This window comes from Rhea americana, unplaced genomic scaffold, assembly GCF_003343005.1.
Source record: "Rhea americana isolate MKP2758 unplaced genomic scaffold, rheAme1 scaffold_244, whole genome shotgun sequence".
Lineage (NCBI taxonomy): Eukaryota > Metazoa > Chordata > Aves > Rheiformes > Rheidae > Rhea > Rhea americana.
This window is the reverse complement of record NW_028186362.1, coordinates 457,729-475,509: the sequence shown is the minus strand read 5'-3', so window position 1 is coordinate 475,509 and position 17,781 is coordinate 457,729. Positions and strand designations below refer to the sequence as shown.

General features: G+C 42.2%; 1 protein-coding gene across 1 annotated transcript in view; it reads right to left on the bottom strand.

Annotated features, from left to right (window-relative positions):
• The window catches only part of BMPR1B (bone morphogenetic protein receptor type 1B), a 74,379-nt gene extending 57,017 nt beyond the window's left edge, over positions 1-17,362 (bottom strand). The window contains exon 1 of the mRNA XM_085306666.1: positions 17,273-17,362. The gene's annotated coding sequence lies outside the window, so the exon portion shown is untranslated. The remainder of the gene's footprint in view (positions 1-17,272) is intronic.
• Between the last annotated feature and the right edge of the window lie 419 nt (positions 17,363-17,781).

The window sequence follows — 17,781 nt, the reverse complement described above, 5'->3', positions numbered from 1 at the left end:
TCAGCCGCAGCCCTGCAAGCACAGCTTTGCTACAAGGACACTCACTTCTGTGGTGTTCTCTCCCCACCGCTGAAAACCAAAGACTTTGTTGTTTCAGATAAATGAAAGCCAAACTTATCAAATACACAGGACGTGCGTTGTCTTGATGTAAAGACCTCCTTCACGGGTTTCAAAGYTTAAGCCACCATCTCTGGCAATTGCATTAGCTATGAATAATACACACGGACCAAGTATGGCATCATTTCACCTTGTCCACAAGCTCAGGTAAACATCGCTCCACAGCTTATGCTTGTTCCACGTTTTGAGCAGTTTAAGTGAAAGCTCTGAAAAAACACTGCGTTGTGTGCCCAAACCCTGTCTCCCCTTCCCAACCAACTCTCTTCCCCCTGGCCTCACCAAGGATGTAACAGCCAGTCTTGTCCATATTGCTAGTAAGTCTCAAGCCAGCTCTGCACTGCTTTACACAGGGTGTGTGTGTCTGTGTGCGCKTGCACTTGTTTAGATATAACACCCTGCACAACCACTTGCTAACAAAAATGTATTCCAATAGCTGTATCTAATAGTATATCCCAGGACTGCAGGATCACATTCCCACATCACCTGTAATAAGACTGCTGCAATAATGATGGACTATTTTACCTCTATTCAAAAAACAAAAACATACCAAAAAGGGAGAAAAGCAGAAAATATTGTTCCATTCAATGAGAAACTCRAGAGCTATACCACCTTGGAAGCAGAGAATAACAAGACTGTGACTAATTTGGAATAACCTCATCTTTGAATAGGACTATGTCTGACTAAACACTGTAATTGCTTAGGACTCTCAGCTGTGATAATGTCAAAACTGTTTCCTCTTGAGGCAAGCTTCAGTTTTACTGAATGCATGTTGCTTCTGCCCAACTTGTTCTTGCCTGCTTTGATCACCTTACTTTACGTGTACTCAAGACAAGGTGCACATGGTCACCACACTCTTTTATATTTCTCAAGCTATGTATTCTTAAACCATAAAAATATACCACTTAYAATAATCATACACAACATAAAATCATTATTGCTACCATTTGGCTACAGCTAAGTGATGTTAAAAATCATGTTTTTGATTTTCAAGTTTGCTATATTTTTAAATGTTGCCCCACAGACTATCATATCCTGTAATTTCAGTCTGACCTCAAACTCTATGATTTGTAAAAAGAGTAACAATTATTAACAATATTAAAAATGTGCGTTGATAACAGCACCATATAAATTTGGTAAGGACAAGTCCACATAATGAACAGTTATAATCTGCCGTATGAATGCAACATGGAGACAACTGACCAGTCGATAGATCTGCATAGTGGGTCACAGATGTCAAGACACGAGTGTAATACTGTTTGAGAAAGCAGGCATCCTAGCACACGTATATATAGACTGTCCTGTGTGAGACATGAGAAACAAGCCTTCTGCTCAGGGCTGAGAAGGTCTCTCCCAAAGGAGTGTCCTGCGTTGCGCACCACTGTTCAAGATGGGGACTCGTAAAAAAAGGTCCAGAGAGGAGCAACAAGCACCACCACAAGTTTGAAAACGTGTACTATCAGGTAAGATTAAAAGGACTGGGTTTGTTTAGTCTAGAGACAAGAGCCATATGATAACAGCCCCAAAACAAGCAAAAGGTTTCTGCAAAGCGAGCTGAAACACATGGTTGCCCCATGTACACTTGCACACGACAAGAAATAAAGGCTTAAAATTTTAGCACAGAGATCTCACTCGCACATTTGGAAAATCAGGGTTTTTTGAAAGCCTAACTAAGAATGGGAACAGATTGTCTAATGAGGTACCAGAATAAATCTCTGTTGTCAGTGGTTTAAAAAATGAGTTAGACAAACACTCGTCAGAAATGGCCTCGGTACAGATGTACCTGCCTTCAGGTAGAGGGATACACCAGGCAAGCACCTCACACCTCCTTCCAGACTGACTCATGTCCTTCTATAGATTTACCAAAAAGGCATATCGTGCAAAACAGACTCACTCAAAAACTTAATCCAGCCCCCCTAATTTTTAAACCATTAAAACTTTTTTAAGCACTTCCATTTTTTTCTTTCAGAACATTTTAAATTCTAACCTAACTTAACAAACAAAGGAGTGGAAATAATTTAAAAGTAAAATGATTCAACCAATGTTCATAAACCATGCATTGCAATGACGCTCTGTATGTCTCTCAGCAGCCCATCACACTAGTAGCTCCACCACTCATGGCACTTTAACTAAGAAAACGCCTGCCTCCGCTACTGCGGTCCTATCAGAATCTGAATAGAGACAGTTTGAGTGTARTACTTACCTTAGAGACAGTCTGAAATCAAGACTGTTTTCACCAGGGAGGAGGGAAAAGGGAAAAAAGGAAAGCTGCAACTTAAGAAATGCCAAGCAACTTGGGGGGAAATTGTTTCGAAGAGCCACTGAAACTTCAGCAAAATGAGAGACTAGGATGTTTTGCTCTTTCTCAACTCTGGAGACTCAGAARCTGCTGCAAGCCTTGGGCTGAATTAAAACATACTTTGTTTTTATTACACACTGAACCTGATTCAGCAGTAAGTTTCCTTGGCTTCATGATAGCTTAATTCCAGAGGAATAAAACAACACTAAAAAGTGCCCTGTGACTCTGTCCATGCTTTCTCATCTCCTCTGAGACTATTTTTAATGAAGGCAAGAAGTTATTTTCATGTAAAATAATCTGAGTCACATTTGTCTCCAGATCTTTAATTATTTAATGMAATTTCCCCATGAAGATGCTCAGTCTCATCTGTGCAGTCTTTTTTCCCCCCCAAAAATGAATAGGCACTATTCTAAAATAAAGAACTACTTAATTTATAAATTGTCTTAATTTTTCAAATTAGTCAAAATGGAGTTATAATAGACAATSCAATTTACCATGTTTATCCATGTTCAATGTATGTTATCTGTTATGAATGGTAGCTTATGCCAGTATGGGATTTTGGCTCTCAAAGTAGGCAAATTTTGCTTTCTAGACTTCTTTCTTTAGGCGCTGCTGAGGGACATGCACTGGCAAAGAATTGCCAAGTGTGCGCACAGAGCCGAACCGCTAATTTACAGGGGAAGGTGGACAGCAATAGTTTCAGCGCAAAGTGAAGGCAGACAATAAATAGTCAGACAAGCAATGGCCGTGCACCAATAAGGGGATTGAGAGCATGCTAAAAACCATCAACTCTGCCGGACTGAAACTGTCAAATTATAGTGTTCCTTCTGCAATGGAAATAACGCTATATTCAGGTAGAGTAAATCCATAAAGGCAAAAGCATGTTTCAAAAAAGGAAGGAAAAATGCAGTTCCGAAGAGTTCCTTTGTATCTGTTCTCCGAGGGTTTAAGGAAACAGATACCAAGCGCTTGGAACACTGCAGAAATGCCTTGAATTTCTTCGTAGTAGGTGTCTCCAGCATTTCAGGGAAAYTTCCGCAGTCAGCCCCCGAGACACCGCCGGGGCGTGCAGCGCCGCGAGGACAGCCTCACGCTTTGGGAAGCGTACGCAGGTGTGCTGCAGGAATGCTCAGCCTGAAACCTGCCCYGCGATCACCACGGCTTTGGAGGCTGCCTGGAAAGCGAGACCTGACACCGAGCCTGAGCTTTGTTTAGAGAACGTAATCCCCCTTCCCCCAGCTGCTGACAGGAAAAGGCTGCGTTTTGCTCGAGTACAAAATTCCTTCCCCAGAACTGAGGGACCAAAGTGGTAGAGAAGAGCAAAGTAAATACCTTCCCTGAAAAGCAGAGTTAAAACACCAGCAGCTGAATGTTAACAACGTCAGTGACAGCTTTTTCTACTCTACAATATGCATCAAGTAAAAAAAAAAAAAAAAAAAAAAAAAACTTTGCCAGGTGGCATTAAGCTTTAAAGAGATAAGAAAATCATCCAAATAATAACATTCCCTCCTATTGAAACGAATGCTTCTGCTAACCTTTCTTATAACAACTCTTCTTTACCCATGAGTGGCAGAGTTCATACTAAGTGCGCAGTTTTTGCCGATCCTTTGAAAGTCCGTTATMGTTTGAACAAGTAATAAACCTGTAAAAACCCCTAGGTTGCCCTAATTCAGACTCTACAGACCTGAAAAGTTGGCTTGCCTGGAAACTTCACCCACAAAAGGAATATTCCAACTTTTCCACTGATGGCAATTCCTGCCTGCCCCAGGCGAGAGCAGGTTTGAAACAAAGCAGCGAGCAGAGAGCACAGATCTACCGYTGTTCATTCCGACACTCAGAAATACGGGCAGATCAGATGAGGAGTCAGGACGTGCAGAGAAATCCAACACCGACCTGAGCCAAAAAGCTGAAAAAAAGAACTAGAGGAAAAACTGCTGACGCCTGACGGTGAACAAAAGTGAGTTGAGGAACCAGAGCMGTGGAAACTATACAAAATTTGTTCTGGGAGGGCATCGGGTTTGGGACCATGAGTCAGGGTAGGGTAAAGAGCAGCTGAGTGAGAAGGGGACAAATTGGGCATGCTTCTCTATAGCTGAGCACAGCACTTCAATGTGCTGAATCTCATCGCTCTGCAGAAAACCCTTCTGCAAGCCCTTGCCAAAACGTCTTATCCCTTCCAAACACTAGACACACCGAGATCCGTAACCTCTCATTTGTGCCGCTTACTCTGTTTGCTCAAGGGAGAAGCTGTGTGCAGCAGTGATGCATGGTCATCAAGCAGCATCACATTTTGGCATGATGGAGCTGTGAGCTACATGATGGGACTCTATTTTCAGTTCGCTTCTTTCAGATGTTTAAACAGTTACAAAAAAAATCATATTACATTAAAATTACACTTATAAAATTGCCAGCTTACACACTCACCTACTCAGGAAATGCCAGAATTAGTATTACTTGTGCAGGTCTGCTTAGTAAAGGATATTTATTACTGTCTGTAGAATCCTTTTTCAGGTTTTGCCAGAAACTTAAAAGGTAAGTAAGAGAGATGACCATGAAAAGAGATAAGATTAAAGAAAAAGAACAATCTCAGAGTAATGCAGCTAAATGCTTTCTTCTGTCCTATTTCTCCCAGCACTACTTGGCTGTGAAACTGCTAGAGCTGTTTAAACCAAGCTCTTCTCAGGTGATCTCTAATTCTTTGCCCCACTTTTCTATATGCTCAATCAGAAAACTTAGGGCCTAACTGGCAAGCATGCTGACCACTCACAAGCGCTACTGAAGGTATGAAGGCCATGCTGTAGTCCTAGGAGTGCTCAAGGACCAAGCCCCGGACACCTCAAACCAAGCACTTGGAGAAGGACAGTGTGGTTTCACAAACAGTTTAAGCCAACCTCCATTGGAAGAAACCATCCAACCAAACAAGAGGACAATAAATGGGACCAAACAACCAGACAACGGGAAAGTGGGATCAACATCAGGAAGGGAGACCCTCCTGCTTGCGGGCTACACTGGGCTGGTTTCAGCCAACGGTGAAGCCACGGCCTCGGCGGCGTCTTCCGAGCTGAGCTGTCCTCTGCCTCAATGCTCCCTTCTGCAAAACGGGAGTACAGATACCCTTTGTCTGCCAGGAGGACCTGCAAAACTGAACTGAACTTAACGAACAAGCAGATCCTATAATGATGGGTGTCTCAGGAAAATGCACAAGGAAATTAATAATTACGTCCGCAGCAGGCTTTGAATAGCATGCCGTAAATAAGGCGACGCTCACACGTTGAACAATGCAAGTAAGACAAAATATTGAATAGGGACTCATTAAGCGAGTGCTGCCTGTCCTGTGAACTGAACAAAGCAGGGGTCCAATGGAAAAAACAGTATGTTATCATGTAATTAAAGGCTGCATAGCAATGCATACGCACAGAGGTCAACTGAAGGTTGCATAAGTAACATAAATATAGATATTTTCTGATTTTCAAATGCAACTGCAATAATGGTATTTTCRTGCCATTTTGTGCTTTTGTAATATTACAAACTGTGGGCAAAACTTAACAGATAATGTTCACAGATTTGCCATCATTTTAGATCTATAAATGGTCTTTCTAAATGTCATGCTTTATTTTCCTTAAAAGTTAATAGTTTTGTGAGGTAAGAGCTTGGTTACATCTTTGAGTTCCCCTGAGGCAGGAAACCAGATTAACAGATCCAGTTCAGACTCCTGAGGTTGGGATATACATCTTTCCTCCACCACTTCCTTCCTACTGTGATAAGGCCAAAACACRGCCTTATCCCTTCACTCTGCAAGGGAAGATCCTGGCTGTGAGACAGGCAAATTAATGACCGAAAATAACTCTCTCTTCCATTCTGCAGGGGAAATCTGTTTGATATGATTTTAGAATACGCTGTACTGAAGAAAAAAAAAATGATGGGCACGTAACATGAAACTAGCTCATAGTCTAAGTGGGTTGCCCCGGGACTACAAAAATTTTGAAAGCCATTTGGTCCAGCATATGGAACAGCAACAGTCTGTTGCTGTTTACATACATTTCTACACATATTTCTATGGCCTTTGTCACTACAAAAGACAGCTGCTCCCAATTAATGTCTCTCATAAACTACCCTAGGGAGTCAGACTTTATTATTATTTTCATTTTACAGGAGGGAAGGTGAAACAGAGAGCAGACTAGATTCACAAAGGTGTCTTTGTGCCTAACTCTCATTGAAATCAGCTGAACTTGATTCAGCCAGGGAACTTTTACGGATCTGGATCCAAAAAACTGGATATGGATCTAGGTGGCATTACACTAAAAAGCTGCAGAACAAACTTCAGATTTTTAAATCCCGCTCCAGTTTTATGCCTTTAAAGGGTCATTAGGGGACTGAATACAAAATTGCATATTCAGAAAATTGGGCTGTATTATTTCCTTCTGTAAGGCTCCCTTTTCTGTCACTGCCAAGAAGGAACAATAAACAGACAAGTGAAATTTGGAGAAAAAAAAAAAAAAGAGAGATTCTTGATTTTGCATGGTTGCAATGGTGTGCTTGATGGCTTTTTCACAGTTTATTACTTCTTTTTCTCATACTGACCACACATTAGAGGCAATTACATGCTGATAAACACCATAAATGTAAAAGCTATTAAATCTGTGATGCAATAAGAAAAATCTTGGCATTTTAACCAATAGCTTCAAAAACACAATAAAGATTTACCATCTTCAGTTAGCTCTTAAAAAATCCTTTAGGTGTCAAGTATAAATGGCAGAAGCAAAGGGCACRTGCTCCTCTTGCTCTTTAGGTCTATATATGGAACGTACTTGCTCATTAGCAGTAACGTACAGTTTGGAAAAGCAGTCAGAGTGGACACCACGTGCAGTAATTTTCTCATAAATTCTCAGTTTCTCTGCCTGCCAACTGCTTGCCATCGTGCCAAAGGCAAGTGTACGATGCTTCTCCAAACCATGTCACATCTGCCCACCAAAAGCATGAAAGTGTTTTTCAAAAGTGACAATGTCATCCTAACACCGGGACATACAAATATGAAGGTGCAAGTATCCATTCTTAGTGGATTCTGCTGCCTAAGGTTGGGTTGTAAAGCTACAGCTTACATTCCCCACTTGCTCTTAAACACACAGAAGAATCTACAAACACATCAGTTAGTACTTGCAGAAAAATAGAAGGTTCTTCACTTTTCAAACACAATGTGTTTTAACAAATGAATTTATTTTCCCTTCTTTCTACACCAACTAGGCCATTATTTCTGTTACCTAACATAGACATAAAATAATGTATTTGGCACAAAAGGAATGATGCCTCATTAAGCTGATTTTAACACATTTTTGGTTGTGGAATGATAGTTCAATGTATGAACATATTTCAAGGGAAATGCATTTGGCAGCTACTTCTTGGAGCTAAAAAGAAACTTAGCTATAAAGGTTAGGTTTTCACATAAATGATTGTCTAGGCACTTTATGAGCTTCCATAACTTTGTGGCATTCCATTTTATTTGTTTAGGAGATTTAGTTTGTTCTTCCTTGGTGGTACTAGTTTGTTATTAAACAAAACATACACTTGACAGAAGTCAAGTGCTATCCACAGAGCYAGCAGCAGTCTAGGGATTCTTCCACCTCAAGGAAGAATTTCTGAGTAATTCATGAAGAAGGTACAAAATTAGATTTAAAAAAAATACAGAAGTGCGATCGCAACAGAAATTCCAGCTGAAATCCTCCTCAACTCTCACGCTCAGCATAACGCCTTCTGCCCCAGAGAAGAGTCAGTAATTTAGTTTGCATCAGCGTAAGAGATTTAAAGAGAATTAAAAAACAAAAACCTACAGTGTTGTCTTAATACCATTCATACAGCTGTGGCGTTGGTAATCATGACCGATCAATCTCAAACATGCAAGAAGCCCCCACTCACGCAAACTGGACCACTAAAACTATCATAATTTAATTATACTTCTCTAACTATGGCAGCATGGAGACGGTAATTGAGTGAAACATAGACATATGTAAATTTAATATGGCCACTGCCAAGGAGGGATTGTAATACCATCRTCTCTATTTCAAGGAGAGCAATAGTCCCACGCCCCAGATTTCCTGTGCCCACCAGCCTCTCCCTAGTATTTGCTTCAGATGAGAACCACGCTATTTCCAGTGGAAGTGCTCCACTCACAAAATCTATTCCCCAGCATTGATTTTGCTTGACTGCTCTTTATTCTTCCCCTTTCCAGTGACAAAAAAAGCACTTCTCAAGCAACTTTGGTCTGCAGCACCCTCACCTCCACAAGCAGCAGTATCTTTTTGGGTGGTTTGCTATTTACTCCCTTAATTTATCCACAGTTTAAATAGTGAGTTTTGTTGCCGCTATCGAACCCAGAGGATAATCCAAATTTCATGCGGTAATATTCTCCAGTTTCCCATAAATGGGATCAAAATAAATGGGGAAAATGGGGCCCTTGGCCCGGGCCACCACCCAAACCCCCACTGCCTGCTCCAACGCGCTCTCTGCTGCAAGAAGCTTCTCCCAATTTCAGCATTACAGAATCACCAGGATGGCGCATCGCAGGAGGACCCCCWACAGCCTCAAATACCACACAGGAGGTGGCATCTATTTGGGCAGAAGGAATCAAGACAAACTCAGGTAGAGCCAACAGTGAGGAGGAAAAAGACCGCAATGATACTTGTATTTGCCTTRTATTTCCAGTAAAATCAAATTGCCAAAAGCAGATAAAGCTGACTTACCCACTTGCTCAGAGGAGTGTAGGAACCGCATTTCTGTTCATTCTTTACAGCAAGTACTCAATTATAACACGTAAGTTGCYTGACTGCAACATATCCCACTGTAGAATGGGATGGTTAATTGTCACATTTCAGAATTTCAAAACATGACCTGTTCCCCTTTTAAAGGAAAACGTAGTCGGCTGTCGTAGAGGTTCGCTCGCACAGAAGTTGCCATGGGTAACAAGAGCACAGCAACTTCTGCAGACACTGAGCCTTTACAACAGCAAACTGGGTATTTTCAAAGTCCTGCCTTTCTGCTTCAAGGCACGCTTGCTAGGATTTCCCACAGCTTAATTTCTAGTCACTTCATTTTTTTTTCCCACATGGACATTCAGAAGATTATAGTTGCCAAGAAACAGAATCAACGCGACTGTGGCTTTTTCTGCTAAAAAATGATATTAGTTGCCTTATTGCTTAGGCTGACCTGGCACAGAACAGATTTGTCTGTCCTAAGGCTTAAACGGTAATTAACCTAGGTAAAGAAAGAAACTAAGAGTATTTGCTTTTGAAGCTCTGTCACATACGCTGAAATTCCCAGTGCTACTGCAAAGCCACCAAGACATTCTGTGGTTGGCAAGAAAAAGAAATTTGCTAGAAATCTTGTGCAAATGAAACCCAGCTGCTTAAGCACAATCCCAGATGTCTCCTACACTGTGTGCCTTTGATAGATTAAATTGAGCAAAAGAAAGAGATGAAATATTTATGAAAATTAAATTTGCAGGATGCATGTCAGTAAGCCTGAAAAACACTTCTTCAAATGAAGACAGGAAACCACACATTTCACTCAAACAAGTTAGGCTACAGCAGTGCTATTCACATGAGCTTCTGAGATGCTTAATGTTCATGCAGACTGCTTAGCTTTTACTCAAACCACTCATTCCAAAAACAGTGACCACAAATACTGACTCTGACACTGGTATATCAAATATTTATAAACAACGTATACAAACGAAATATTATGTTTTATTGCTTTCTCCCCAAAAGTTTAGTATTTGGAAGGCTGGCAGAAAGCTCAAATCATGTAAGATACTCTATATAGTGATAATGTACCCTTGACATAGCTGACTACGAGAAGGAACAAAGAACCCCGCTCTACGTTTAAAGGAATGCTGTTGGATATTTGAGCAAAATGAATATAACCTGAGACACTTTCAGACTACTYAGTCATCAAAACTTTGTATTTCCTTGTGTTGAGTTCCTCAAAACAGCAATGAAAGAAAAAGCAAATGCAGTAGGAAAGGGCCAGTGACAGAAGTCCTTAATGAATTAAGGTAACAATTAGAATTAAATGAAACCATGGAAGTACAAAATATCTCCATCTCCCCGTGGAGAAAGTCTTGCATAAAATCCACAAACACAGCTGGCATCTCCCTCTCCATGGTCTAGGTCCTGCTTGTCTTAGAAGATCTATTTCCGCTATGCTAAGCACTAATACTGCATACGATGAGGTTTTCGTTTCTAGCTGTTCCCACCTTTCATCCTTTCGGACACCACATCCTTAGAAGCGGTGGCATTCTCTTGCAAGGTGCTCGTCTCTCTCTCTCTCTCTTTTGGAATGACCAACCCAAGGGAACTTTACTGGGYTTTGTTTGTTTGTTTTAATGGACTTAATCATTGTAGTCATTTAGCACTCAGTTATTTAAAAACTCCTGCTTGATACAAATATCCATACGCTTATGAAACTACAACTTAATTCAAGCAGATGCGGTCTTCTTAGCAAAGCAAAAATAACACACAAGSTTATTATTAATGCACTGAATAAAGGGGCTGCAGTTCTCTGGGCTGCTCACTGATTTCTTTTGAAACAGAAATTAGAAGGCCCTGGACCTCAACAAAACAGGAATAGACACAAAGCAAACACTTTCAATCTTGCTTTGCTATTTAAGTGTCTTCTGCTAGCATCGCAGGGTCACGGGACAAGCCGGGACGGTGGAACTGTTCCAGACAAGATCAGCAATTTACTTCAAGGAGCACAGCAAGCAACATTTCCCCAAATCTCTTTCAAAGGAGTAGCAACAAATATTCCATTTCCTCTTCACGGGATGTTTATACACTAAGARTTGAGTGTATTTTACATGGCTAGCCTAATGCAATGCCAGATTTCAGCAGARAAAGAATAATACAGTCATATTGCATGCATTTTTAGTCCTATTTACATTAACTTTCTGCGTTTGAAGCAGTACCATGAAAACTTRCTGATGCAACATCAGTACCATTGCAACAACATCAGAGTATCTCCACAGAGCAACAGATGTCATCAAAATCAATAACATTTGTCTCTGTACAGTTGGTGGGCAGCATAAAATAGTGGAACACATTAAAGAGCTATGACTACAAGTCAATAAACAGACGTGCACCTCTTGTAATCCTTGCTCTTGATAAGCAAGGTGACATATCAGTCCTACCGATTTTAAAAAGGAGCTAAGCCTCCACTTCAGCAAAGTACTCAAGAAAAAGAGTAATCCTCTCAGTCTGAAAAGGACCATTTAGATTTGAAGTCACATTAAGTGCCCTAAGTTGAATTAACACTTCCCAGTCACTAAGGCTAACGAATGACACCTCTCATTTCAGTCCACTTAAATATTTTGCGTTCTAGCGATGAATCTTCAACAAATTCAAGCAGAAATCATCTGAGCGGGGCATTTGCCAAGCTGGGAAATAAGTCTAGCCTTCAAAACGTGGGCACGTAGAGTGCTTTACGTGTCCTGGGCTGAACTGTGTCTTGTAGAAAAACGAGAAGGGAGGGAATAAAGCAAGAGAGAGCCAAACACTGCTATCTTCCCTCCAGGTATGATGCAGAAGGGATCAGATTTCGAGCATCTGTGATGCTCACCACAAGTTGCTTTTATTGCTGATTAATAGTGAGAGATTAATAGCAGGGGATACCACATAATAGCTGCAGTATAAAACTCCTGAACGCAGTCATGGTTATGCATTTAACAGCTGTGTCAGCCATATCCATTCATACTTTCAGTGTATTTTGCCATATGGTAACCAGGATCATTTTACACTCAAAAAATTACTACTTTGAACGCATACCGTATAACAGCACTGTGTATCTACTTCCAAAGTAATGCAGCCCAAAGGTCATCTATTCTTATGCTTTCTGAATGATCCATCAGCTTTCAACAGATCAAATAATATCAGTTCGTATCTCATAAATCCAAGAGTTTTTCTCTAGGCTTTAAGCCTACGAGTGTTAAAATACATAGACAAGCACCAAATATCACGGTTGGGAGGAGGAGGAGGCCTGGAAATTTGCCAGACGACAAGGAGACCAGCAGGTGAACATGAATTTTCTGGATTAAACTGAAGTACAGTACTGCCTGCTAAATCCCTTGAGCAGTGAACTGTATGACAAGTAATTACACCAAGGATTTTTTTTTTTTTTTAACATCAGGTTTATATATTCACCAGATTGCAACTATAATTAACAGTTGGGTCCACACAAAGCCCGCTGTGGCTTGGGATCTGCTGGTTGTAAAGGCTGAGCGATACCAACAGAGAGCACTGCAGGCGTAAGCATGGCACAGCCTGGCTCCGGTACGACTGGCTCCTGCCCTGCTCTCCCATCTTTTCTGCACTTTTCACAAATACTACATCCTTTCATTCAGAGATTTCTTTATGATTTCCAGGTATTAGTCTAGGAGTAGCCTGCTGGAAAGACGCTTGTCTACGTCTCTGCTTGGGATAGCACCATCAGCAGTACGGGAAGGTGGGGAAAAACCCTCCGCCAAGCCAGTACCCTGCCTATATCCCACGTGGGTGGGACGGGCAGGAGGGAACCAAGACTTGACCCACTGCAGGGCTCCGTTTTTACAGTACATGTACGGGCTGTACTTCATTCCACATACCCAGGACTGATACACCTATGTACTGCGATATGCAAGCGCCTTGAGTCRAAACTACAGGTTTGTTTTTGTACTGTTTTGTTTTTTGCAAAAACATTTGTCTTTTTTTTTTTCTTTTTGGAGCTGAGTTTTGCTAGGATTATTGGATGGAAGAAAATTTTCCGAAAAAGAAGAGGTGTTTTGGCAAGCAGAATTTTTGTCATCCATTTGCTCTAGAGTACAACCCTCTAGTTTTCATCATCCAGCTCAGTAAGCATTTTTTCTAGATGTCCAATTAGATTAGCTTTTGGTCTATTTTATTTATGCTTCACTTTTCAAACAATGATTATCTTTTCTGACTTTGTTTTTGAAAATTTCCTTCAAAAATAATCTCCTGAAGTCTGAATTCCAGCATATATAACTTATGGCTTAAATAACTTAGATATAACACAGTTATAGCTACATATAACTATATATTATATACATAATGCATCTGTATGTGTGTGTGTATATATATAKAGAGAGAGAGGGAGAGAAAGCCCAYGCTAAATAATTATATAACTTGCATAAGCATTACATTAAATAGTGCTCAGTCCAAAATCCAGAAGACAAGGTCTGCTGTTCAGTATAACTGAATTGCTCTGCATTTCCTCCTTAGGTAGGATAACAGTTTGGTCTCAAGTTTGGAAAGGAGAAAAGAAAAAAAGATTAAATTTAGCCAACCAACATCTAGAAGATAACAAACAGGTTAAGTAGTTGCCTATATAGGTTTGTCAAGAACAAATCATATCAAAACTCTTTAAATTCACTTTAGGACAAGACATAGCGCTTGTGGTCAGAAGAGAAGCAACAAACGTATGAAGTTCTTTGACTTTTACTAAGGTTTCTGTCATAACACTGTCTATACTAACATGCTCCTCAGAAAGCAGGAGAAACACAGCTTAGATGAATGGACTGTAAGGTGCATGAGTGCAAAATGAGCAGGATACTCTCTTTATCCAAGGAGCAGTGACTCATTGACAGAGTGGAAGGAGGCAGCACTAAATACATTTCTTCAGGGGACTGCCCTGGGTCCAGTGTTATGCTGTATTTTCACTAATGATTTAGATTTTGAAAAAGAGAGATGGCTTATAAAAATTTCTCCTCATACCAGGCTGAGAASACTGCATGTAAACTGGAGGACAGTTTTAGTATTCAAAATGTTCTTAAACATTTGGAGAAATGACTGGGAAAGACTGGAGTACTCTTCAGGAAAAATCAGTATAATAGAATATACAGACCTGCAAGTAATTGCACAAATAAAGAAACAATTTGCTAAACAGCAATTCTTCAAAAAATGATCTGTGGATTAGAGAGGCTTGCAAGCTGAACGCGAGAAAAACACGTCAAGCTGCTGTGAAAAGGCAAACATTGCAGAGGGGTGTGTAAACAGGAGTGCAGCCTAAAGAATCTGCTAATAACCCTTTGGGTCTTGTACCTGGTGCCGCATAAAAGCCTTCGCTCAGATCTGGATTCTGCGTTTTGAGAAAGTCTTGGAGAAATTGAAAAATGTGACGCAGAGGTCAGCAAAAATAATCACAGACGTGCAAGGTACGACCTAAAAGGACAGACTGGACAAGTTGCTGGTGTTCTGCCTAGGGACGAAACATTCAATCTTCAGATATGCAGAAGAGTTGGGGAAGAGCTTAGCCTCTGCGTTCACCGCGGCTTGCACTAATAGAACTGGTCTTGAACTGGAGCAGAAAGAGCCAGAGAACGCTTAATTATTTTTCTAGAGGTAAGACCAGTGAGGCACTGGGCCTAACTGAAGGAAAGTCATTATCAGTAACAGAGTAGGCATGTCAGGGGACTGATTAAACTAAACTTGGTGTTGCCTTCCTGCCCAGTATCCACTGCAAAAGTGCCATTATGTTAATGATATAACTATCCTTGATCTTAGTAACAATACGGAATCATCAGAAGTTTTACGTTAGAACAAATACTGCTTTAGAAAATGCTGCAAAAAGGCCACTGCACTCATCCTGAGCCATGGATTGAAGGCTTTACAAGACCTCTTTATATTACTTGAAGCTCTTTTTCCAATCATATCTTCTGGTCTTGGCCTTGAAACTGCCTAGAGCAAAGAAACTCTGACCCATGGCCCAAAGGGCAGCAGGAAGTATTACAGTCACATAACCTACTAAAAGAAAAAGACATATCATTGAAGACTGCATCGCCCTGTGCATTTTCTCTCAATGATTTCTCTCCTGCAATTTTCCTGAAGCACTGACTGCTTTAATTGCTCTCTGTTTGTCTTTCTTTAGTTGCTGAAAGGTTTGGGGCCAGGCTGTGTCTCACTTTGGCTACTCAGAAGGAAGATGCTGAGCAGGTGAGAGCACCTGCAGCATTTCCCAGTACAAGCCTACTCACCRTGAGAAATATACAGTCCTCAGAAGGCCAAAAGTCCCATGCTCAACAGGTCACTAAGTTCATCCAAGTGCTCAAGTATCARCAAAAGATTTGACTCTTAACTGGCAAGAAGTTGGTAACATAATTCAAATGCGAACTGAGAGTTCAYGAGCAACTACACTTTGAATTAGGCTACTGGGAGTCTCCTATCGACAACTATCATTATACTGTTGATAAGACACAATAGCTAAGGATTTTATCTGTTGGAATAATTTCTGCCTGCTAATTTTGATACTTGGAATTCAGCTGAGAAGCAAGGATCTTGGTCTCTTACRAGTGACAAAAATTTTGTGCACGTCTTGCAGCAACCTACTGCGTTTCCTCCATAGATCTGTCTAACGCCTTAGAGATGCTCRTATCTCAGAATACATCCGACTTCCTCCAAGGTTAGCCATGGCACCAAGATTTCCAACATCTTTAAGGCTCCTCCCGTGCCCCGGTGCAAACGCCGCCCCGCGCGAGCTCCTGGCCGGGCCGAGCCAGCGCCCCGGCCGCTGCTTCCGCCCGGCAGCGCCCAGCGCGCTACGAGGCCCTCCGAAGCGACACAAAAACGCCCGGCCAGCCGGCGGGATTTTAGGAGAGGTCGCCAAGAGTTTAACCGCTTAGTAAACGGAACCGACTAATTTAGGCAGCGAAACAAAAACCTTCCTTGGCCGGGCATATTTATTTTTCTTTTCAGACGTGCTACTCTGCTTGCTAACTAACTGCTTCACGATGAAGACATCCACGCCGAAAGATCGAGAGCATTTCCTGAAATTACTGGCAACTTTTTGGAAGAGACTATACCTAATGCAAGAATGTCTCTTAAAAAACAGTACGTAGTTCTATTAAGTAGTTTAGAGAGCTTTTAAAGAACAGCAGTAGGTGAATGAAGCACACGACTGCAAGCAATTCAATACAAAAAACTTATCGATCAGTTACTGCATACTCAGTTTTTCAGTTGCAATTATGTTGCAGACATATATTTCAAACTCATTAATATGTATTCCTTTATTTTCAAATACTGTGTAATTCATAAAGCTACAAGGATTCTGTTGTCAATCAAAATCCTACCTTATTGCAATCTCTGTTTGCTGCTAATTAGTGCCCCCTTTTCCTATTACCTCTGCCAAATTTTTGCTTTTTGCTTGGTGGGTAAATACGGCATTTTTATTTATGCTAGCATTTTCATATGATGGCATTTGTAGCATGATACTTCCTATGTTCTCCTGTTAAAACCAAAGCATGACCAAGCTCAGTCTCCTGCCTAAACAAGCACACTATTTCTTAGTTTACAGTTACTATTAAAAAAAATCCTCCCTGTTAAAAGGAGTGGGGTTAACAAAGTTGTAAGATGCATAAACCTAAAACTACTCAAGATTTCTAAAGGTAGATTTAATTGAATGCAAATGCTTAAATGTCCTTCTTTTGAACTGTGCAAAAATTATTCAACTTATTCTACCAAAAAGAAAAGAGCACTGGGAGCTGCTATTTATGGCATCCCCAAACATGCAAGCTGTCCYTGCAAACTGTGCGCATCGGGAGCATCGTTTGCATATTCACTTCAAGCACACTGAAAAGCGCCCTAAAAATGTCAGTCTCAGTTAAAAACAACAACAACAACAAAAAAAGACAAAAGAAAAACTCCCAGCCTTTTACCTTACCCATCTGCAAACGCCTCTTAAAGTCCCGCTTGCGATGCAGGCAGCACCGAGCTACCGAAACGCCTCCGCCGCCGCCGCCGCCGCCTCCCCCCGCGCCGTCGGCGCGTTTCGGAGCCCGCTCCGCCGCGCTCAGCCTCTCCGCGCAGCCGGCGCTCTCCGCCTTACCTCCGGCGTGCGCGGAGAGCAGCACCAGCAGGGAAACGCGCAGCGGCCAGCCGGGCTCCTCCAGCCAGCCCGTCGCCCCCGGTTCGCTCGCCGTCCTCTCCCCTGCTCCTCTCCTCGCCCCCGGCGGCTCCTCCGGCGGGCCGGGCGGCCGGCGGGGGGAAGGCGAGAGGTCGAGCCGGCACACGGAGGGGCGGCGGGCGGCACGAGGGCCGCGCCGCGGCCGGGCCGCCGGCTTTAACTCTCTCCGCGCGCGCAGCAAGCCCCGGCGCCGGAGCAGCGGGCGAGGGCCACGGCGCGCTTCTCCCCGAAGCAGCTCGGCGCTGCTCCTCGCTCGGCGAAACGCTCCCGCGGGCTGCAAATCCGCACGGGGACGCGGCGGCCGGGGCGGACGCCGGCGCGCGCCCAAGAGCGGGAGCCCGCGGGCGAGACCCCCGAAACGCCGCGCGCGTTTTGGGAACGGCAGCAACGCCCCGGGCGACCCACGACGGCTCCCACGCGACCCACGACGG